Genomic DNA, 25,372 nt, shown 5'->3' with positions numbered 1-25,372 from the left:
TCTGTATGTTAAAAGTTTTGATGGTTAGATTAGTATCCCATGATCTTAGATTTAGAGCTGAAAGATTTTGAGAAATATCTAATCCAATGAACTGATTTTATCATTGAGAAAACTGAGATCCAGAGAAGTCAAAGGACTAACCTAAGGCTATTCAGTGAATATCAGAGGCACAATTTAAACCCAGGTCCCAAGATCTAGTTTAACCCAGCATGTAAAATTCTTGAAAAATCTGAGTAGCTTATCAACTCAGAAATAAAATTCTTGCATGAATGCACTTGCATTTATTTTGCTGGAAGATGAAGCAACCACGTCAAAGCTACTGCCAATGATGCCTTCTGGGAAAGAAGGGAAGGCAGCTGGTGAATCAGGAAACTGGAAAAGTTTTATTTTATGTTTTAACTGCTATGTGCAAAATATTCTTTGAAAACAAATAAGTTCCTAGAATATGCTGTGATCTACTTGAGCACCCAAATAGAAAAGGCTTCAGGTGGTAGAGGTTTATTTTTTTCTCTTACAGAAAATTTATTCTTTAAAAAATGTATTCTTAAAATTACTCTCCTCTGGGCAATAGCAATGATAACTATAAAACAATAAGAGACCCATCCCACTGACACTTAAAAATAAATACCAATTAGCAAGAAGTAGCTGAGATCATTCTCGGGGGCAAAACTCACATTTGACTTAGATTATTGCTTAATTATCCATCAGCAGTGTCTGCTACTCATTTTTCAATTGCAATTTAGCTGTATTTGCTGATCCAAATTTAATACCACATAGGAAATAAGTGACAGAAGAAAATAAGTCAACATGATTATAGGTGACACAGTAATGATGACATTTTCTGTCAGGGAACCTTGGTGATGTGATGCTTCAGTACGTTAATGAGTTGATTCTTCTGTGATGCCATTGATTTGGGTTCAATTTTCACCTATGCAATCTCTCTATGTCTTCATAGATATTTTCATAAGTTGCTATGGCACCAAGATCTCAGCCTTCTGAACATGAGTTTCTCTGGCTTGAACTAGGCAGTTCCTTGGGAACCTTTCTAGACTGGTAGGACTTTGTTGAGATTAATGATACTAAGTTGCATTTATTTGAAAGAATATATTTGTGTGTACACTATTTAGATACCATAAAACTATGATGACTTGACTTTGAAAGGTAAAATGGCATAAGTAGATAGAGGACCAATCTTTGCAAGATCTGGGTCCAAATTCTGCTTCTGGCCTGTCCTGGGAAAGTAACTTATCCTCATGGAACCCTGGGCAACTCTCTAAACCTACACACCAAAGATGAGTTACTGATCTGTACTGATGAAGGGAGTTCCCAACACTGGAAGCAGAGTGGCCTCATGGCAACTATACTGCATCTTGAGTCAGAAGACATGAATTTTTAATCCTCCTTCTGTCATTTCCTGGCTGTGTGATCTTGAGTGAGTTGCCTGGCTTCTCTGGGTCTCTGTTTCTTATCTGCAAATGGGAGGTTTAGAGGAGATAGATTCCAAGCTCCCTTCCAGCTCAAAATCTATAATTTAATGGCAAAATAATCACAAGTTCTGACCAAAATAAATTCCCACATATAAAGATTTGGAATGACAGTTAACTGGTGATTGACTTGGACACTTCTATTCCACAGCAAAGAATCCCTGTTCTGGCATCATTCACCAGGTTACTGGGAGATAACTGCTATTGCTTTACTATAGGGACAATGTCTTAACTCTTTTTCATCCATCTCTGTACCTTGAATGGTACTTTAATAATAAATTTAATAACAGCATTTTTATCACACTTGAAAGTCTATGAAGTCAGCTAGGTGGTACAGTAGATAGAGTGCTGGTCTTGGGGTCAAGAAGACCTGTGTTCAAATCTAGCCTGAGATGCTTCTCAACTGTATGACCCTGGGCAAGTCACTTAACTTCTATTTGCCTCTACCTTGAGGGACTGTTGTGAGGATCAAATGAGATAATATTTATAAAGTACTGAGCGTAGTGCCTGACAAATAGCATGAGCTATATAACTCCTTCTTTCCTTCCCCTACTTACATATGTTATTTCATTTACATATAGGAAGTACTCAAAGAAGTGCTCCTGGATAAATTAAAACTGAATGTATTGGAAATTCATCCACAAATCCTAGGAACTCTCCCAATGTTATGAGAGAAAAATACATTTTTAAAGGTTAAATTACATGTTTTTTCAATAAACAAGCATGTGTTTTCTCTCCCTTTCTGGGCAGGGGGGAGGAGAAGAAAACTAAAACCCTTGTAACAAATACGCAAAATCCACCAAACATTGGCCATAAATGTGTGCTCCATACTGCATGTGCCATCCATCGTCTCTCTGTCAGTGTATGGGCAGCGTTCTTCAACATCAAACTTCCCGAGTCAGGGTTGGTCACTGCAATGAGGAGAACTCTTAAGTCTTTCAAAATGACTCGTCTTTACAATGTTGTTATTGCATATCTTGTTTTCCTGGTCCTCTTCACTTCACTCTGCATTAGTTCATACAGGACCTCCCAGATTCCGCTGAAGCTGACCCCTTCATCCTTTCTTATAACACAGGAGTATTCTCTTATCTTATATAAAAGTATTGGATATTGTTGAGCAAATGTTCTTAGTATCAGGGCCATTTGTTGGCAAAGAGAGCTAAAAGTGACAAGCTTGGATGCTTGTAGATTATGAGAAAATAAAGGCACTCCCTCCCTTCCTAGTCCCAAAAGAAAACCTTGATGAACAACTGACAGAAAAGGAAGCTTGTAGACAATACTGGTCATGAATCTTAGCAGCCACCAGCCCCCAAAACTAGCAGCATATCCTTCAGCAAACCTCTGACCTTCAGTTTCCTCACCTAGAAAATGAACTATATGGTCTCCAAAGTCCATCCCAACCCTGGTAGCATATGAAAGACAACCAATAGGCAGATGTCCTCAGGATTAACCCTTTGTTCAACTGAGTACCAAGGAAAAAAATATATCCTTTGCTTTCCTATAAATATAACATTTTGGAAGCCACATGGAAGGGGTAGGAAAAAGAAATGGGGAGAACATGTTTCCCCAATGAATCTTTTTAGGATAAAATATGAGAAAAACATAGGCAATATGTACAATAATATTTTTGGTATCCTTTATAAATCTAATATCACTTTATTAGTTTAGGAACAGAAACTCTCTTGGTACCATAGGCATAAATCAAGTGTGGGCTAGAATGTCAGCACACCTGGCTCTCACTCTGGGCACATCTGGGTAGAAGGTGATTTGTTCATAAAATTGCCATATTTGGCACATCAGATTTGAGTGGATATTTTATTTAGATTATAATTACACATTTATTTTTAACTGTTTTTAAAAGTTATGTTACAGAACCCCAAGCTGCTGAACTTTAAAGACTCTAACATTTTTTTAGTTCATGACATAAACACTGGAGAAGATTTAAAAAAAAAACAGTTCTGTAGTAAAACAACAGTAAGAAGAAGCATTTATGTGCCTCTTTAAAGGCTGCAAAGTACTTTTATATAATCTCATTTCATCCTCACAACAATCCTGGGAGGCAGGTACTATCATTATTCCCATTTTACAGATGAGGAAATTCAGATCTGTGCTTCACAATTTGGGAAGGACATTAAAAAAAAAACAGGAGTGTAGCCAATGGAGGATAACAGAGATTATAGGAGAAGTGGGGACCATATCAAATGATGAACAATTGATGATTGAAATAAATTGATGGGGTATATTTAGTATAAAAAATTAGGGAAGGGGAAAGAGAAGGGCATATGCTTTTTTTAAGCACCTATTACATGCCAGGCACCAAGCTAAGGACTTTATAAATATTATTTCTTTTGATTTTTATAACAACCCAAAGAGGAAAGGTACTATTATTACCACTATTTAAAGGTACTATTATTACCACTATTTTACATCTAAGGAAACTGAGGCAGTAAAAGGTTAAGTGACTTGCCCAAGGTCACACAGCTAGTAAGTGTTTGAGACTGGATCTGAAATCAAGATTTCCTAACTCTAGGCCCAGTGCTCTATTCACCGCACAACATAGTTGCCCCAGAACTTAGGGAAGATAATATAGCTACATTTAAGTATCTGAATGGCTATCATATGGCAGAAGGATTAGTGTGACCTTAGAGGTGTAATGGTAATGGTAATTTGAAGATATTTCCTGCTTTGAAGATCTTCCCTGCCCCAATAAGCCGAATGTATTCACATGAAGCCTGTGGTGGGAGGAGCTTGCTGAAGGGTGGAAAAGAGGCCACATGAAGCTGGAAGTCAGAGAAGTTGGCATGGTGGGATAGAGGCTGCTTGTGAGTGTTTGTTTGTGGGAAAGCTAAAAGATGGTGAGGCTCCCTGCTGTGTTATGGTATATTAACTTTTTTGTTGCTATGATGGATTTGACTTTCTGGTGTTGGGATTTGACTTTCTGGTGTCAGAATAAATTTTTGCTTCTGTCTTCTATATGGAGAGTCTGTTATATTTTGTGATTCAGAATTGTACCAGTATATTCATAGTCACCGTAAGTGTTGTGAATATTTTGTTGGTGCTAAAAGAGGTCAGAACTAGACTCAATGAGGAAAATTAGCAAATTTCATATCAATATAAGGAAAAAGCATCAATCAAATTAGAGCTGTCTCCAAGCAGAATTAATTTCTTTAGGAATTAATGAGTTCCTATGGTGCCATACGGTATAGTGGATAGGACAGTGGATTTGAAGTCAGGAAGGCTGCTTTCAAATTCCTACTTCAGCCACTTATTAGCTGTATGACTCCCATAGCAAATCATTTTACCTCTACATGCCTCAATTTTCCTCATTTGTTCAATGGGATCTTATGTACCATCCAAGTCTAAAATTGATTCTACACTCTATAATAGCTCTATCCCCAACAAGCAGCATGCAAACAGAGGCTGAATGATCACTTGTCAGGGATATTGAAGAGGGGATGCAAAAGGTGACCTCTTCCAAGCTTGGAGATTCTGTAACTCTGGGATAGATAAAAGTGAGAGGAAAACCTCCAGTACTCATTTAGTACAGATCTGGCTATAGGGAATTTTATCCCCTCCTTCTCATTTTCTGAGTTATTACTATCAACATCTTCTGTTTCTTTTGCTGCTTTTCCCTCATTGCTATCACCTTGAAAAACTTCTGCAAACTTAGTTTTTGCCAAGAATGAGTTATACTTCTGTAACCTTTCCCATGTTTATTTCTTCATTTGGCACAATCATTTCTGAGCATAGAGAACTGGCTGTTTTGCTTTTGTTTTTTTTTTTTTACCAGAAAAACAGATTGTGAAGCAGAGAAGGTGGCAAGAGGGGTCTGGAGTTGTTGCATTATGCAAAGGGGGTATGCTTGGCAGAACCTCAGAATTCGTTCCTGATCAGATACCTAAAGGTATTCTATCTCCTGCAACATCTCAAGGCATCTTTCCAAAACAAGAGCTAAGATTGCTACTTCTCATGTAATCCTGTGGAACAGAGAGGCAAGGCTATCCTCACTTATATTTTAATCTTTCAACTTTGGAACTCTTTCCATTTCTTAATAAGAGGCATTTATTTGCTTTATGCTTGTCTGTACTTGTCAATAAGAATGTTGGATTAAGTACAACATATTAAATCCATTGCCTTTGAGAAAGTCAACTAAAAGCCACCCAAGTTCAAGTCCTCAGATTCTAAAAAAATCTTTGCTTCTTATTTGGGATATTTATCAACCTGCCACTAATCTGACACTTCCTTGGACCATGGAAGGGACCCTGGGGTCTTGAAGACCATGCTAGAAGAGCTAGGAAGAATTCAATTGTAGATTTGGAGAAAAAGCCATGCAACTAAGCTGAGAAAGAATGAGCACTGGGCTGTCTACAGGATAATGAATTTTCCTGCATAGCAATTCCTGAAGAACATTTCCTAAAGTGTAATGTGATGCCGAAGATAGGGGTGTATAGAGTGGGGTCCAGTTGTTCAGTGTGCCCAGAAGAGGATAAAGGCAAGGGGACAAGCATTTATTATATCCCAGGTACTATGCAAGACACTTAAAAAATTATCTCATTGATTCTCACAACAATGAGGTAGGTGCTATTATTGTGCCCATTTTCCAGGTGAGGAGACTGAGGAAGACAGCAGTTAAGTGACCTTTGCTGGCTCATACAGTCTGAGGTCGAATCAGAATCCATATCTTCATGACTCCAGGTCCAGTACTCTATCCATTGCATCATTTGGCCCTTCCCATACAAACTCACTGTTCCATGATCTACACACACCTATAATGCTTTCTGCATACTTTGGTGTAATTGGAGTTGTGGGTTTGATCTGCACTGACAGAATCACCTACACCAATGGAATCCTAGGTCCTTGAAGTATTTGATTCAAGTCAACAAGCTTTTAATAAGTTCTTACTATGTACAAGGTACTGAGTTTGGCTCCTTCAGTACAAAGTCAGTACTAAAACAGGACCTGCTTCAAAGAGCAAAGGAGTGGAGGGGGCCACAACATGTGCACAGATAAGTAAGTAAAGCATTACCAGAGGAAGGGGAGAACAGCAACTACTTGGAGAATCAGAAAAGGGTTTTTGTAAAAGGTGGTACCTAAACAGAGCTCTAAAGGAAACTAAAGATTCTAAATGACAGAGATGAGCAGGGAGAACATTCTGGTTTTGGGAACACACACACAAAAACAGAGAGGAGACAGAATGACAAATTCAGGTAACAGCAAGTGAATCATTTAAGGTGGTATCCAGGACTTGGGAAAGGGAGTTACTTACATGAAACAAATCTGGAAGGATAAGTTAGAGTCAAACCCCTGAAGGATGCAAAGGCAAAGCTGAAGAATTTGTATCTTACCCTAGGGGAAGCAGGGAGCTAGTGACAGTTTTTGAGGAGAGATTGATGGTGTTTGACCGATGCCTGAGGAAGATTCTTTTGACAGCTCTGTGGAGGGTGAAATGGAAAAGGGAGACACTAGAAGCAGAGATCGATTAGGTTACTAATGGCTCAGCCCAGTAGAGGTGAGAGTCTAAACTAGATATAAGTCAAGGCAACACAATAGATACAAGAGTGTGATAGTAATGGAATGTGGAGATTCCCCTGTATTGGGCTTGGTTTTCAAATTGATTGTGTTAAAACCCAGAGCTTGTTAATCCCACCTGTGGGATGGACTTGTTGATGTGAAAAGAAAGTCCTGAACTGGGAGGAGCTGGTGACTAGATTTGGAGAGACAAGAGAGAGGCAGAAGATCTTTTTGGAAGCAGCACCTCGTGGAGAGAGAGAGACTAAGAGAATTGCTGGTGGTCGCTTTGAATTGCCCTGGACTTTTGAGACCTGCCCCCAGAGCTGCCAAGGACTGAGGAGACATGGCTGTTTTGCTGGTACTTTGTCTGTCTGTTTTGATGTTGTTTTGCCAGATTTGTCCACTGGTGAAAGACAGTCCTTTTTTTGAAGAAGTCCTGGAACCTGGCTGTTCGCTAAGAAGCCCTGAGACTGTCCTGCAGACAGAGAGTGAATACTGTCCACTGGTGAAGGACAGTGCTGTTGTTGCAGGGGTCTGGAGACTGTCCTGCAGACAGAATGAATACTGTCCACTGGTGAAGGACAATGCTGTTGTTGCAGGGGTCTGGAGACTGTCCTGCAGACAGAGTGAATACTGTCCACTGGTGAAGGACAGTGCTGTTGTTGCAGGGGTCTGGGAACCTTTCTGTTGGTTCAGAAGCCCTGAAGAAGGATTTTCTGGTTGTATGTTTACAGAAATCCTGGGAGAGGGTTTTGCTAATGTGTTCAGGGGTTCTAGGACTGTTCTACAGACAGAGGATGAATTCATGAAGGGACTGGCAATGTATCTTGTGGCCTTGCTAAACCTTGTCTCCCCAGGAACTAAGATTGCTGAGAACTTGCCTTGTGTCAAGATGAAGAAAAGACCTCCATTTGGGTATTAAGTGCTGTGTTTAAACTTGATGTAACTCTGGGGTAGATTCAATTGTGATCCAGGGGTGGGGAACTTTTGACCTTATGTTTGGAAACTAATCTCCATTTGAGAAGAGGGACTTTGTGGTGGATTAAATTAAGGTATAGCCTAGGGGTGGAGAAGTATTTAGAACAGAGACTTTGTAATTGATTGAATGATTGGGTCCTGGGGTGGGGTAGTACTTGGAGATTATTTAATCACACTTAGTAAATGCTGTATTTGGAATGATGTCATGTTTTGACCTTCTCTGTTCTTGGTTTGTCACTGAATAAAATGGAGAGCGCCTATGCTGGTATTCTGAACCTTGGGAAGTTGTCTTTCCTTGGCATTACATTACAAAGAGACATTAAGATGTTAGAATTAACTAGACTGGGCAACAGATTGGCTCTGGGGAGGGTGAGAGAGAAAGGAAACAGTGATTGAGTAAGCAAGCAACAAGCATTTAATAAATGCAGAGTGGGTACTGACTAGGAGCTGAGGATATAAAGACAAAAATGAAACCTGTCCTGACTACAAAGAGCTTCCCTTCTACCAGGGGAGACCACACACACACATACACAAAAATAAATATATATTCAAAATAAACATAAGGATAATGGTAGGGACGCACACCTTAGCCAACTGGAAGGAAGCCTGTGCCATTTTTGAGAAAAAATTAAATTTGGAGTACGATAAGGTTTAAATGGAGAAGATAACAAGTTTTATATTGGACATCTTGGATTTCGAGCTGCTATTGCAACATCTAGCTGAAGATGTTAAGCAGGCAATTAACAAGTAAAGGATAAGATTCAAGAGATAGATTAGTATAGATGCTTTATAAGACACAATATAAAATTTATATGATATACATGATCACAACAGATTTAAAAAGGTATGTAAATGTTTAGTATATCATTTACTCCACAAACACATGAGAATCTTTTAAATTTAATCTGCATTATTAACTTTCTCTCTGCATTTTCTTAAATCCGGGCAATCAACAAAACAATAAAGCTAGCCCTGATTTATAGCATTTGCCCATTTTTGAGGCATAAAAGTTCAACTGAAAATTTAACAGTAAGCTAACATGAGTCCATCTGAGTTAGCTCCAGCAAACCCCTGGGCTTCCTGGTGTGGTGATTACTAATATAATTGCTTTTATGATCTTCAAAATACTCCTAGAGTTGAACTTGGAAAATATCATAAGAATAGTGATTGCGATAGTAATTTAAGGACTCCAGCAATTCTGTGAGACGTATGCAGCAAATACTATCCCTCTTCTATAGATGAAAAAACTGAAACTCAGAAAAAGACACTTGCCTCTGGCTACTCAGCTAGTACCAGAGCCAAGATATGTATTTCAGTGACAAATAGAAGATTTTTTTGAGTAGAAAGCAATTTGATAAGCTATACCTAGCCCAGTTTTCATACATTGAAGATGAGGGAACTGAGGTACAAAGAGATTTAGCAAATTGCCTGTGGCCATGAATGCTAGTTATTTATACAGGTACAATGGCATAACTGATACGATACTGAACTTGGAGCCATGAAGTCCTAGGTTCAAATCCCACTTCTGACATTTAATTAGTGGTATGATCGTTATCAAGTCAATTAACATTTTCTACTGTCTGTTTCTTCATCTGTAAAAATAAGGTGCTGACTGGGTGGGGGCAGAGCCAAGAAAGCAGTGTAGAAGCAGGAAAACTCCATGTGCTCCCCCCATAACTACCTCAAATACCTATAAAATATGACTCTAAACAAACTTTAGAGCTATAGAACCCACAAAGTGACAGAGAGAAACAAATCTCCCACTGAAGGCAGCCTGACAGGCCTACAGGAAGGGTCCATCTCAGTATGTTGGCAGCAGAGCCCAGTCCTATGTGAGCCCATGGTTATATCCCCAGGGAGGTCCTGACCAGGAGCAGCGGGTGCAGACTTTGGGAGAGTGGATCACCAGCAGCCGTGGTGATTTCCAGAATTATCAACCCTCAAATGCCAAAGACAAAGTGAGAGGTCAGTGTGGAACTCTGTTAGAACTGGGGGGGGGGGACAGAACATGGTCCAGCTGCTACCCCCAGAGCAAGAAGTGGCAGAGGCATGGCACTGTGCAGCCACTTCCACGTGGCTGCTGCAGAGCTCCTGACCTGCAGATTGTAAGGGAACCAAGAGACCATTCAGAGGGTAACTGCTCTTACTTTAAACTGCCTGGATATGGATTGTGGTCTTGGGTGGATGTCCTGGGGGTGCGTGACCAGTGATCCAGAGCTTGGGGTATCTGTAGAGAGGGTACCCATCTAATAGCTCCAGCAAGTGCAAAACCCCCAGCAATTTGAGGCAAAGCTCTCTTCTCTGGAAGCAGAGTTCTACTGTGGCAAAAAGCTCACAAGTCAAGTAATTTAGTGGGAGCATGAGCAAGCAAAGGAAACAAAGCAAGCACAGCAATCAAATCTTAGATTCCTTTCTTGGAGACAAAAAGGATCAAAGCATGGAATGGTAGGAAGGCAACAAAATTAGAACTCCTGAACCAAAAGCTTCCAAGAAAAATATGAATTGTTTACAGGCCATGGAGGAGCTCAAGAAGGATTTTGAAAATCAAGTAAGATAAGTAGAGGAAAAATTGGGAAGAGAAATGAGAATGATGCCAGAAAATCATGAAAAGAGACTCAACAACCTGACTGAAGAAAATAACACCTTAAAAATAGATTAACTCAAATGGAAAAAGAGGCCCAAAAGCCAACGGGAAGAAGAATGCCTTAAAAAGCCAAATCTGCCAGATGGAAAAAGAATTTCGAAAGCTCACTGAAGAGAATAATCCATTCAGAATTAAATTGGAGCAAATGTAAGCTAGTGACTTTATAAGAAATCAAGATACTATTAAATAGATCCAAACAAATGGAAAAAAAATAGAAGGCAACGTAAAATTGGAAAAACTGCTGACCTGGAAAATACATCTAGGAGAGAGAATTTAAAATTACTGGACTACCTGAAAACCATGATCAAAAAAAATAACCTAGAAATCATCCTTCAAGAAATTCTCAAGGAAAATTGCCCTGATTTTTTAGAATCAATGGGCAAAATAGAGGATGAAAGAATCTCCTGATCACCTCCTCAAAAAGATCCCAAAAAGAGAACTCCTAGGAATATTATAGCCAGGTTCCAAAGTTCCCAGATCAAGGAGAAAATATTACAAGCAGCCAGGAAGAAACAATTTGAATATTGTGAAAACACAATCAGGATAACACAGGATCTGGCAGCTTCTACACTGAGGGATCAAAGGTTTTGGAATATGATATTCTGGAGGTCAAAGGAGCTGGGATTTAAACAAAGAATCACCTACCCAGCAAAACTGAGTATCATGTTTTAGGGTAATGAGTCAACCTTACTCTCATTGAATTTGTCTTAAGGAGGGAATAATATACACACTAAATTGGGTATCTTACCCTATAGGAAAGTAGGGGAGAAGGGGATAAGAGAGGGGATTACAGAAGGGAGGGCAGATTGGGGGGGGATTAATTAGAAGTAATAATATAATAATAATAATAATAATAATAAAAGTAATTAGAAGGCAATTAGAAGCACACACTTTTGAAAAGTAACAGAGTCAAAGTAGAAAATAGAATAAGTGGGGGGCAGGATAGGATGGAGGGAAATATAGTTAGTTTTTCATGATATATCCACTATGGAAATATTTTGCATAACTACACATGTATAACCTATACTGAATTGATTATCTTCCCAGTAAGGGTGGCTGATGAGGGAAGAAGGGAAAGAATCTGGAATGCAAAGTTTTAAAATCAAATGTTTTTTTTAATTACTATTTTTACATGCACCTGGGAAATAAGATATATAGGCACTGGGGTATGGAGATCCATCTTACCCTAATGGAAATCATAGGGAGGATGGAGGAGGACATAGGAGAGAGCCAATTGGGGGAGGGGTATTCAGTGGGATCACTGTTTTTGGGTGGTGGGTAGGGGAAAGACAGGGAGAAAATTTGTAACTCAAAATCATGTGAAAATGAATGTTGTAAACTAAAAATAAATATAAAATTAAAAAAAAAATAAGGTGCTGGTTTAGATGACCTCAAAGTTTTTTCTGCAGCTCTAAATCAATTATACAGCAAGAATGTATAGCCAGGATTCCTGGTCTTCTGCTACTTCCACAATAGCACATAGAACATTTGTTAAAGTCAGTTTCATCAAATACATGTTATACTCTTGAGTATTTTGATCAACTAACATATTTTCTTAACATTCATTTTTTTAAATGTTGAGTTCTAAGTTTTTTCACTCCCTCCTGCCCTCCTCCATCCACTGAAAAGGCAAGCAGTATGATAGCAATTTTACATGTGAAGTCACAAAAAACATAAGTCTATATTAGCCAGATTGCAAAAAAAAATTCAATAAAAATTAGAAACATAGAGAAATTGAAAAAGTATGCTTCAATCTATACTCAGTGTTCATCATATCTTCCTATGGAGATGGACCATATTTTTCATCATAGGGCCTTTGGAATTGTTTGATCATGATTGCAATACTGTTATTATTCCTTTTTCTTCTATCTTTTTGGGATACAGACATAGCAGTGGTATTCCTAGGTCAAAGAATATAATTAGTTTTATAGCCCTTGGGCATAGTTTCAAATTATTCTCCAGAACGGTTGAACCATTTCTTACAACTTTAGCAACAGTGTATTAGTAAATCTATTTTTCCACCTCTCCTCCATTTAGCCCTTTCCTTTTCTGTAATGTTAGCCAATCTATGATTATGAGGTAGTACCTCAGAGATGTTCGAACTTGCATTTCTCTAATCAATAGTAATTTAGAGCATTTTTCATGTAATTATTGATAGTTGATTTCTTCTTCTGAAAATTGCCTGTTTATATCCTTTGACCACTTATCCATTGGAGAATGGCTCTTATTTTTGTAAATTTGACTTGTCTCCCTATGTATTTGAGAAATGAGGCCTTTATGAAAGAAACTTGTTATAAAAATTTTTTCCCTAGTTTTCTGCTTCCCTTCTATTTTAGCTGCTTTCTTTTTGTCTGCAAAAACTTTTTGTCTGTGTAATCAAAATTATGCATTTTGCTTCCCATCATTCTCTCTCTCTCTTGTTTGGTCATTAACACTTCCCCTACTCTTCTATCTAACAGCTAAACTGTTCCATGTTCTCCTAATTACTTATAGCACTCTTTACATTTAAATTGTTTATCCATTTTGAGCTTAGTATATGGGATGAGATGTTGATCTATTCCTAGTTTCTGCTACACTGCTTTCCAGTTTTTCCAGAAATTTTTGTCATATAGCAATTGCCCCAAACACTTGAATATTTGGGTTTATCAAACTCTAGATTACTATAGTAATTTTCTGACTACTGTGTATTGTGTACCTCATGTATTTCACTGATACATGACTTTATTTCTTAGCCAATACCAGATTGTTTTCATTATTATGGTTCTGTACTATAATTTGAAATCTGGTACTACTAGACTGCCTTCTTTCACATTTTTTTCATTGATTCCCTTATTATTCTTGACCTTTTGTTCTTCCAGATTAACTTTGTTATTATTTTTTTTAACTCTATAAACTAATTCTTTAGTACTTTAATCGGCATGGCATTGAATAAGTAGACTAATTTAGAGAGAACTGTCATTTTTATTATATTGACTCAGCCAACCCAGGAGTAGTGAATATTTCTTCAATTGTTTAGATCTGTCTTTATTTGTGTGAAAAGCAATTTCTAATGATATTCATAAACCAGAGGTTTGTGCTGGCAGGTAGACTCCCAAGCATTTTATATTATCTGAAGTTATTTTAAATGGAATTTCTCTTTCTATCTTTTCCTGCAGGATTTTGTTGGTAATATGTTATCATTTTTGAAGAGGTTATTTTCTTTTTAATGATCTTCCAAAATCAACTTTTACTGTCCCCCAACCAATCAATCACCAACACTTATTAAGTATCCCTTTGTGCCAAACAGCATGCCAGGCATTGGCGAAACAAATAAAAAGAATGAGATAATCCCTATTCTGGAAGAGCTTACTTTCTAATGGGGATACATACATACACACACATACATATGTATATGACATAAAGTGATGTATGATATTTAAAAATATCTTTCCAGGTTTGTGTGTGTATACACACACAGACATACACACATACGTATGTATATAAGCACATGTGTGTTTGTATTATATGTATACATGTACGCATATGTACATGCAAATATATAACACAAATACACATGTGTGTGCATATACATACATTTGTATGTGTGTGTGTGTGTGTATACACATGCCAAATAAAGATAAAGAGAATACTCGAAAATGTTATGAGGTCATTCACTGCATTCTTTTTCTCCCTGCGTCTTCTGGAAGACTTGCTTGCTTTAGAAGACACCAGCTACAACATGAGTACTTTTATACACACACACACACATATAATATATATATAATGTATGTGTGTGTGTATATATATATATATATATATATACCACTTGTTTTGCTTCCCTCATAGAACTTTTGAAGAGAATCAATTTCATAATATCAAGTTTAGGTCCTGGAATGCACATCCTATTGCAGTAATAAACAGATAATTTATCCATTGTGACAGCCGATGCTGCTTTAAGCTTATTCTCATTACCGTGCTGCAAAGCAAACACTTTCAGCCTCCCTAGCTTCTGTGAGACTTCATCTGTTTTACAGCCAATATATTCTCTAGCATATCTCTTCTCAACCAGTACAGTGCTTCTTTTGAAAAGCAGCCATACAACTAGCCAAAGAGTACTCATCAAGTTAATAATTTCTCCTGCCCACGCATTTATTCACCACCAGAGAGTGCCACAAGTCACATTGATTTGTTGATTTTTCTCCCTCTTGGCTTGGAATCTTTTGCCCATTTATATTCAGACTGCCCCAAAACAGTTTGCTCAAAGAATGTCATCTGGGCAAACAGTAAAATGATATGTGTTATTTAAAAGTATCTTGCCAGGTTTGCATTTCTTGGTTATTTGATAGCACTGTTCCCAAAGAAGATAAAAGTTTCTGAAAGGGCTGTAATAGTTTTCTTCCATCCCATTCACAAACTAAGCAACTGAGAGTCTTAGGAAGGTAGCGATTAGCAAAATATGGTTCCTTGGAGATGCTGATTGGGCAAGTCCTCTGTGATAAAGCAGAAGCAAGAAGAGGACTTTGAGAATAAGACCAAGAATGCTGGCACAAAATCTCCTTTCTTTCTCCTACCCCGCCTTCATTACACCACAAAGGAATCTTCACATCCACAGGAAACTTGTCAGAAACAGACATACATCTGTTTCTCCTAGCAGCACCTAGAAATGGACATCTCGGCAGTATTTGGAATTTTATTTTTCTCAGACTAGTTTGCAGGGTGGAAGTGTTTCCATACACTCAAAGTAGGTCTCCGTATTTTCCTACAGAACAAAACCAAATGTAGTTTAATGATATAATCTACAATAATGATACAGCTGAGCTACAAACACAAAGCTACTCCATGTATCAGTTAATAATGGCACCTACTTCCTTGCTCTTTCCTTCATCCACGAGTTAGAAACAGCTTCCCAATCCAACATGACCTCACTTCTCTGCTGAGGGTGAGTGGGTGATTGTGGCAAAAGATACTAGATTGGTAGGAATTCAGTTGCAACTTGCAAATTGTAAGAAAATATGCTGATATGCCTAAAATATATTTAATGTTATGAATTTAGATTAATTTAAATTCTTTTTCTTGCAATAAAGAAGCCTGCTTTCATCTCTTTCAGATCTCAGGGTCTCAGGAATGGCTTCCAAATTCCCTTCAACTCCCAAATCTTTATACTTGTCCTAATACCTCTCTAGTTTACATTTTGGAGTAAACTGACTAAGAAGCCCTTTGGGAAAAGCTACAGAAATGTGTCTGCTACTTCTAGGTTTCTGTCCATTCACAGTTTTTAAGGCCTAGTCAGGAAAACAACCTCTTTCTGAATAATTACCAAGAGGAAATGAAAAGGAAGACATTGCTTCCTTCTCTCCCAAATAGACAACAAACACTTGAAAGTGGGGCCCTGTCTTCCATCTCTTTGTGTTCTTCATAGTGCTCAGAATACTGACTCATAGGACAGGGACCAGAGTTATAATTTCATTAGTGTAGGGAACTCCCTGATGAGGAAACTCCCTTCACCATTACAGGTCACCAACTTCTCTGTAATTTAGATTCTTAGAGAGCTGTCTAGAGTAATGACAGATTAAGTTTCCTGATGAGGGTTATACGGCATGTGCTAAACATTCTGGAACTTGAACCCAGGTCTCTTGGCTTTGAGTCTCACTCATTGCCCATTAAGCCATACTATTTCTCTCTAAATAGTTGATAAATATTTGCCCACTGATTTGAGTAGATTGTTTTACAAAAATGCATTGCCACCTAGAAATAGTATTAGTATTATTCTTTCATTTGAAAGATAAAATTTTCCATAAAAATCATTCCTTTTTTGTAGTTTTTAGAAATAATTATTGGTGGACTAAAGTGGGGTAGTAATATGTGAGGGGCTTTATCTTTTCCTAGACTCATATAGGATGCTAAAGGTGAAAAAGAAGGTAATTTCAACAAACTCATAATCAGTTCAACTCAATTCAGTACAGTAAACATTTAAGTATCTACTGTATGCTGGGCTATATGCTAAGTACTGGGAATACAAATAAGAGAAAGAAAGACAGTCTCTTCCCTCAAGGAGCTTATAATCTAGTAGAGGAAGTCAGAAAAGATGGAGGAAGCAGAGGGCGTGATGACTGTGGAGTCAGAACCAAGGAGAGAAGCTGGAGTGAAGTGAAGAGTCGGCTGGGAGCCAAGACTTCTGTGAAAGGAAGCTTTAGGAGGAGGTTTTGGCTCTGTCCTACAGCGCTCCAGTCAAAGGAGCAGAGGTGACTGAGGGTGCTGATGAAATATTCAACAACCATTTGTTAGATAGCTTACATGTGCCAGACACTGTGTTAGGAACTAGGAACACGAAAAACAAAAATGAAAATAGTCCCTTTCCTTAAGGGGGAAAACACTGCCCCCATGTTACTGGGGAAAAGCTACAGATGTATACAATCAAGTAAATACAAAGCCATACATATACATGTACACACGTGTGTATAAACTCACATATAAACATACATATATACCTGTGTGTTACATGTATTGTACATATATACACCTATACATTTCCAGAAAATCTATATTTGTACATGTGGATGTATGCACATGTTTGTGTCTGTGTGTCTGTGTACAGTGCCAAGAACTTTACAATTATTTTTGAGTAAGACCACATTAGGGAATAGAGCCATATCAATGAGTGAAGAGAAGAGCAAACCGTGACCTTGAACCCTTACAGGAACATGATTCAACATGAATTGGGACTCTAAAGACCTCTCCTTGGGTGAGGATAAGAGAGGTCTCCTAAAAGTAGATAAAGGGATCTCTTGATTTTTTTTTGACCTGAGTAAATAGAAATCTATGTTATTTTGAAGTCTTGGGAACCTGAGGGTTTAAGAAGGAAAACTGATAGCTAGCCTTAAGGGAAAACAAGAAACTAAAAGTTTGTTCCTACACTTGGGTAGGAGAGATAAGCCAGAGAAGTTTAGATATCTCCAAAATGCAACCTTGGCATCTAGGTGGTGCAGTGGATAGGGCACTAGGCCTAGAGTCATGAAAGACCTAAGTTCAAATCTGCCCTCAGACACTTACTAGCTGTGTGACCCTGGGCAAGTCACTTAACCCTGATTGCCTCAGTTTCCTCATCTGTAAAAATAAACTGGAAAAAGAAAAGGCAAACCAGTTTGGTATCTTTGCCAAGAAAAAAAACAAATGGAGTCACAAAGAGTCAGACACGGCTCAAAAGACCAAACGAAGTGTACCCCAGCATTTCATGGCAGTAAGGACACTCTGACACATGTTAGAATCCTGAATCCTTAAGAGGTGACCAGAGAACCAGAATGTACCAGTTTTTCTGGCATTTGCCTGACTTTCCCCGTGACCAGACTGGCCTCCTTTTCAATTAAATAGCACAAGAGGCTAAACATTGAAAGAGACACTGGGCATCGTGAGGGTACGTCCTGGCATCACACAGGGCAGGAGACATCTGAAAGGTCTTCTCTTCCCTCTGTAAGAGAAAGACTCACCAACTTCACAAGAGGCTAGTAGGAAAGATTTTTATTTGTTTAGCAAACTTTGAAAGAAAATAAATACATTTCTCTGATGTTTCTTTCTTCTAGGCTAATATGCTGCCAGAATAATGAGCACTCATGAACAATCGAAATATTCTATCGGATCAAGGCATACATGTCAGTAACTAAGCCAATAATACTTTCCAAGGCCTCAGTCAGAAACCCTTAATACCGGCTTCTGTAGTAATATCGATTCTCTAATGCACCAGCCCAAAATGAAAACTGCTTCTCTCACTGTCATTCATTAGATCCTTAGAAAGCAGGGACCATGCTGGCCTAGTTTTATGGAACTTAATTTCAGGCACAAATAGAATCTCCATTTGCTTATGATCAAGTCTCCTCTCTTATGTTCCTATGAATTTTGTAAATGTTTAAAATGTACTGGGTAAAATTTCAATCCTCCCTCTAACCTTGCAAGGTGAGTGTAATTAATTGTGTCTGTTGTGCTTTTATTCCTTCCCCAGCTATCAGGCACTAGGGGTAATTATGGGGGGTGGGGGGGAATGGTGCTTCAGAGATGCTACTCAGAAAAAAAAACACTGACTGATCTAATCTGGAGACAGGTTTCATCAACTGTGACTTCTCCTTTCCTCTCCTCATCAGACCAACTCAGAACCCATTCCCCAGGTCTCTTCTATTGCCTAAATATTGACCCAGACTAATGGATGGATCTTCTTCTAAGTTATAGCAATCTTCCCAGAACACAGAAGCACGACATCACTCCCCAGAACCAGACATGAGTAAGCCTTCTCTAAAGGAAACAGAGGAATGGATGTTGTCACTATCAAAGTGGCAGGAGAGTTGGAGCTGTAAAAGTAAGAAGGCAGGGTAGTTACTTTCAATAAACTCTAATTAAGAGTTGCCCCACTCTTACTTTGAAGCTTCCTATATGTAGACAACATATAAAAAAAACCAGGCATTGGGGCAGCTAGGTGGCTCAGTGAATAGAGCACTGGCCCTGGAGTCAGGAGGACCCAAGTTCAAATTTGGCTTCAGACACTTAACACAAAAACTAGCTGTGTGACCTTGGGTAAGTCACTTGACCCTAATTGCCCTCCAAAAAGCAAAACAAACCAAAAAAAAGCCAGGCATATATAAAGTCTCTGGACTGGAACTGTAGAGATGAACATATGTAGAGGAGAAAGAGCGAGAGAATGAGGTGAGACTTCTTTGTGGGAGATCGCTCCAGTTTGGGAGAATTTGGTTGTTTTTTCTCATGAGTTTTTATTTCCATATCTTCATGGACTGTGCATCCTTGAGAAGAATATTGTGCACTGGGCTATTCTGCAGGCTGCTTGAGGTTTTTGCACATAGAAGTTTGGGGCAGGGACAACTCTGTCACAAAGTTGGTGACATTTGCTGAACCTTTCCTAATCTCTTTGGTGTACCTTTATTATAGTCAAATCAAGTCTATAAACAGTTATTAAGCACCTACTATATGTCCACCTTTATTGTAGTCAAAGTCTACACTTATTAAGCATCTACTATGTGCTCACCTTTATTGTAGTCAAATAAAGCCTACGAGCACATATTAAACACCTACTATGTACTCACATAAATCATGGTCTGATGATAGTTCTCAGAACCCTTGGCAGCTAGGTGCTACAAGGGATAGAACAATGGCTTAGAGTCAGGAAGGTGAATCCAAATTTGATTTCAGACACTTAATAATTTTGTGACCCTGGGCAAGTCACTTAACCTCTATCTGCCTCAGTTTCCTCACCTGTAAAACTGGAGTCATGACAGCACTTCCTTCACAAAGTTGTTGTAAGGATCAAGTAAAATAATATTTTCAGTACCTGGCACATAGAAAGCACTCCATAAACACATTTCTTTCCTTCCTTCCTGGTGGTCACAAGACCCTGACAAGGGACAACAGATGACCGTATTTCACTGTAAAAAGCAAGGCATTGATCAATGCAAACAGTCCTGTGGAAGCCTCAGATATGGATCATGGTATGTTTAATGTGGCAATAACCTACCTTGCCAATGCACGGACATGCAAATTGCCATAACAGTCAAGCCAGGGTTTGCCTACCTTAACAAGAAGGTTCCGCTAATAATATCTCACCCTAATTAAATGCCAACAATTGGTTCTTTTTTCCCTCCATCTCATGCTTGTGGACCTATGCTTTCTCCATCCCACTGTGACCGCATTAAAAAAGTTAACATAGCTAAGCCATACAGGCCCCGATCACCTGTGTACAACAGACCTGCTGACCTGTGTGTATCTCATAGGTACCTACTTATTTACATGTTGTCTCCCCTCGTTAGAATTTGAGCTCCTTGAAGGAAAAGACTTTTTTTTTTCATTTCATGGTATCCCCAGCACTTAACACGGAGCCTGGCATATAATAAGCTCTTAATAAACACTTGTTGAGTGACTGACTGACTCAGTAGATGCCGGTGGGCAAGAGATAGAAACAGAGAAACCCAAAACTTCTGGATTGAAATTGATAAAAACAGGACTGAGCTTGTCAATCACTTACTCAGAACTCTCGATTGCTTCCCTAATTGTCTGTACAATAAAATACACATTCTTCAGGGGGGCAGTCAGGTGGTGCAGTGAATAGAGCCCCAGGCCTGGAGTCAGGAGGATCTGAGTTCAAATTTGGCCTCTGACACTTAACACTAGCTGTGTGACCTTGGGCAAGTCACTTAACCCCGATTGCTCTGCCTTCCCTCCTCCAAAAAAGACAAAAATGAACAAACATACACACTCCTCAGCCCCATATTTAAAGCCCTCCACAAAAAAGTAGGTCCCACCTACTTTTCCAGTATTATTATGGTTTGCCTTTTGCATCCTGCCTGTTTCAGTCAAAATTATCATGTTAGCTATTCCTTCACAGAACACTGAATCTCCTTCCTGCATGTCTCTGGTACAGGTAGTGAGTCCCCCATGCCTGGAAAGGCATCCAGCGACGCTTTTACCTATAGAATTCTGGGCTTAGGAGCATCTCAGCTGCCACATCCTGACTTCTCAGATGCCATTTCCTATATCATTTTTAGTGTTTTTCCCTCTTGAAATTACTTTATATCACTTTGCGCATAGTTTCAATTCATTTATCTGTGAATTCACTTATGTGTTGTATCTGTCCAATAGAATACAAGCTCTCTGAAGGCAAAGACAAGTCGTTGTTTGTTGCTTATTTTTGTTGTTATTATTTTACTTTGTATTTTACCCTAGAGCATACACCATACACTTAATAACTGTTGAATTGAATTGGCCTCTGGCTTCCTCTTTGACTAGTAGGGTTCATCATCTCTGAAGAAGTGAGGGGGGAGAAAGTCAGTTCTTCATCTTGGAACGGTGTGGCTACAGGAGTTTGGGGCCCCTGAATGACTGTCTCTTGCATGTGTGCCCCAACAGTTCAAGTTTTCAGGAAAGTCATAGGTGCCACGTGGGTTTTAAATCTAGGCACAGAGAACTTCACAAGGGCTTGGGGGACAATGACTCCATCAACAAGCTGTGTTCTTAAACACACCGTGTTCTCTAGGTACAATCACCCAGTATGTACAATACACCTCTGCTCTATAATATGTGGGAGGTTGCAGGGGATTAGGAGGAAGGTTATATACTCTGTTAAACACCCACATGCCTGTCTCAAGGGGACATTCTTTGATGCCAATCTGCATTGTCAGGATGTAGAGGATAAAGGAAACAGCTTGACAAATTCTCCAAATTTAGTATTTTCCAACTGAAAACCACCTCGTACATATCACTAGGAAACTGCTCGCAGGACAAGGCTACATGGTGAGGCCAAGCTGGTGCACAAAGGCTTCTTACAATGTGACGGCAGCTAGAACATTCTGCCCCAGTTGGACCATCTAATTATGCAAGGAGGTGTAAATAAAAGAGAGGAAGACAGGAGGAGATTAGTGGGCAAGAATTATAAAGAAAGATTTAAAGAGTTATTACACAAAGAAAATTATTTAAAGGCATTACAAAGCATAGACTCTGGTCTACAAGTAAATTTAAAATCTAAGCACAATTGGGAAGAAAAAAAAATAACAGTGTGGCTCAAAGAAATGTTCTTAATGTGAGGATCAGTTTTATATTAGAATGTGTTAGGTACCAGATGCCAAGGGAAAACAAATATGGCAATGGTCCAAACAGTATTTAGAGCATTAGGCCTGGAGTCAGGAAGACCTGAGTTCAAATCTGACCTCAGACACTTACTAGCTGTGTGACCCTGGGCAAGGCACTTAACCCTGTTTGCTTCAGTTTCCTCACCTGTAAAGTGATTTGGAGAAGGAAATAGCAAACCACTTCAGTATCTATGTCAAGAAAACCCCAAAATGGGTCAAGAAAAGCTGGATATGACTCAAACAACTGAACGAGAAGTCCACCTCCTAAATATTGTTCCTTATGACTAACAGAAGGTATTCTTAATAAATAGAGCTGGAAAGAACCTTAGTAGTCATCGAGTCCAATCCTTGAATTTTAAAGATGAGGAAACTGGGGCAGCCAGGTAGCACAGTGAGTAAGAGCACCGGCTCCAGTGTAGGGATGACTGGGAGATCGAATCCCAGGCTCAGATACTCAGCACCACACCCAGAAATAACTGGCCGTGTAACCTTGAGCAAATTACTTAACCCCGATTGCTTTAAAAAAAAAAAAAAAGATGAGGAAACTGAAGACCAGAGAGACTGAGTGATTTGCCCAAGGCCACACAGGGAGTAAATGTTTAAGCTGGAATCTGACCTTATTTATCTGATTCCAAATACACTATTCTTTCCATTACTCCATGCTGCCACTGGTGCTAACTTCATTTCCAAAGTAAAGTAGCATAAATGAAGGATGCAAAGACGAAGATAAAAAAGAAAGTACCAACAGCTTTCAGTATAGAAGAAAATGGAGGAGGAGGAGGAAGAGAAAATTATGACGATGATGATTCAGAGGATATACAATTCTCCCATACCATTCACAGAGTTTAATGTTACGGGTCTTGATTGTTTGGGATTGCTATGCTCACTCATAAAATGAAGTACAAAACTGAAGTTGCTTTCCCAATAACTCAGGCCTAAGTACAGAGTGAGTGAGTCTGAATAGAGTAAATTACCAGAATTACCACAATTCTTTTTGCATCCAGTGTATAAATTAGGAGAAAAGGGGCCGCTAGGTGGTGCAGTGAATAGAGCACCGGCCCTGGAATCAGAAGGACCTGAGTTCAAATTTGGCCTCAGACACTTGACACAATTACTAGCCGTGTGACTTTGGGCAAGTCACTTAATCCCAATTGCTCTCCAAAATAAATAAATAAATAAATTAGGAGGAAAGCCTTTGGATGGAAGAGTGGGAAAAGAGGATATGGAAAGAAAGAGAATCAAGGAAATGATTCAATTAACAAATCCTCTACTTTCATTCTCCTTGCTTGCATCTTCAGGTCTTAGCACAGTACCTGGAACATAGTAAATATTTAATAAATGTTCATTTGCTTTTTCATTCCTCTTCCTCTTCTTCCTTCCTTCCTTCCTTTCTGCAATACCTTCCTAAAGTGTCATGCTTCCCAATGCTTCAATTAGTCAATAAAACATATATTAGGTACTTACAGCTAGGTGGCACAGTGGATAGAGCACTGAACCTGGAGTCAGGAATACCTGACTTCAAATCCAGTCTCAGATATTTACTAGCTATGTGACCCTGGGCAAGTCACTTGACTTTGCCTCAGTTTCCTCATGTGTTAAATGAGGTGAAGAAAATGGCTAACCACTCTAATATTCTTGCCAAGGAAACACCAAATAGGGGTCAGAAAAGGGTTGGACATGACTGAAATGACTGAACAACAAAAACAGGTACTACTTGTCATGCACTATGAAACAAAACGATCCTCAAAGTTGGAATAAATGGACTGGAAGGTATCTATAGCAAGGAAATGATTGGTTCAATACCCCATAATGTAAGCATAATATTAGGTATTAAAGGAGCTTATCTTGAATATAAGAATAAGATGTAAAAACTAGTTGAAGAACTTTTAAAATTATATAAATACTATCAATTACATTATTAGCAATAGAAATATAACTTAATGTATTTATTATATGGCAAAATATTAATGTCTTGTTTACATCAACTATATTTCCCAGCATATCCCTCTACCCTGCCCTTCTAAGACAGCTATCCCCTATAGCAAAGAACTAAAAAATAAAACTGGTCATTAAAACTAACCAACACATCACCAAAGATAATATTATTGTATATGCAGTGTTGCACACCCATAGATCCCCAACTCTCAAAGACTGTGGGAGATCTACAGAACTTTTAAGCTCATACTGTTTGCCACTGGGTTCACCCTTCCAATTTCTCCTGAATTCCCTTCAGTTAGAGAGTTCTATCAGCAAAGAAAAGAGTGTGGTGCCTCCTCATATCTCTTCTTTGAGATGAAACAGGATCATTATTTTCTTCCCTTTTTAAAAGAGATTTAATTTCTATGTTAATTTGTACATTGTATATATTTCCCTTTCCGCTCTCCCCCTCCCAGAGAACCATCCCTTATAACAGAGTTTTTCAAAAGAGAAAAGAGAAGGGAACTATATTTATTACACATCTACTAGGTGCCGGGTATTGTGGTTAAGTGCTTTACAAATATCTCATTTGATTTTCACAACAACCCTATGAGATAATTACTATCATTCTCCAGATTTTACTGTAGATAAAACTGAAGTAGACAGAGATTAAGTGATTTGCCCAGGGTCACACAACTAGTGAGTATCTGAGGCTGGAATTGAATTCAGGTCTTCCTGACTACAGGCTATCTACTGTAGATAGATAAGTGCACTATCTACTGTGCCACCTGGTTAAACCAATCAACAAACAGAAAACATTGGACACGATGGTCCCTATTCTACAATTGTGTAACATGGACTATAATGTCAAATGTTTGCTGTTTGTTGATTGGAGAAAGGGAAAGACCTTCTCTTATATTTCTTCTTTGGAGGCATGTTTGGTCATTATAACTTTGCAGCCTTCCATTTCATGACTGGAGTACTTCAAAAAGAATTAAGCCTGACCTGCATGGAAAAATGAAACTGAACTGATTATAAAATTATAGTAATACCTTGGGAATTTGTTTCTTTTTTAATTCTATTTACATTCTTAGGGAAGTTTGGGGTTGTTGTGACTGTTTTTAGCTTTGTGCTTGCTCTCAGGAAGAATATGTTTTCTGGAACTGTGTCAAAAATGAAAACAAACATAACAAAACATATGTAGACTTTAATATTTAAAGGATATATGAATTTGTTGGTGA

The 25,372-nt window shown here is 38.6% G+C and overlaps 1 protein-coding gene across 1 annotated transcript in view; it reads right to left on the bottom strand.

The window, feature by feature from the left end:
* OCA2 (OCA2 melanosomal transmembrane protein) overlaps window positions 1-25,372 on the bottom strand; it is a 539,713-nt gene that overhangs the window by 231,222 nt on the left and 283,119 nt on the right. The window lies entirely within an intron of this gene.

The sequence above is a fragment of the Petaurus breviceps genome, unplaced genomic scaffold (genome assembly GCF_028583685.1).
Source record: "Petaurus breviceps papuanus isolate PSGF00001 unplaced genomic scaffold, PetGlider_PUasm1.0 90849, whole genome shotgun sequence".
NCBI classification, from domain to species: domain Eukaryota; kingdom Metazoa; phylum Chordata; class Mammalia; order Diprotodontia; family Petauridae; genus Petaurus; species Petaurus breviceps.
The sequence above is the reverse complement of the archived record's forward strand: the minus strand, read 5'-3'. Positions and strand labels throughout refer to the sequence as shown.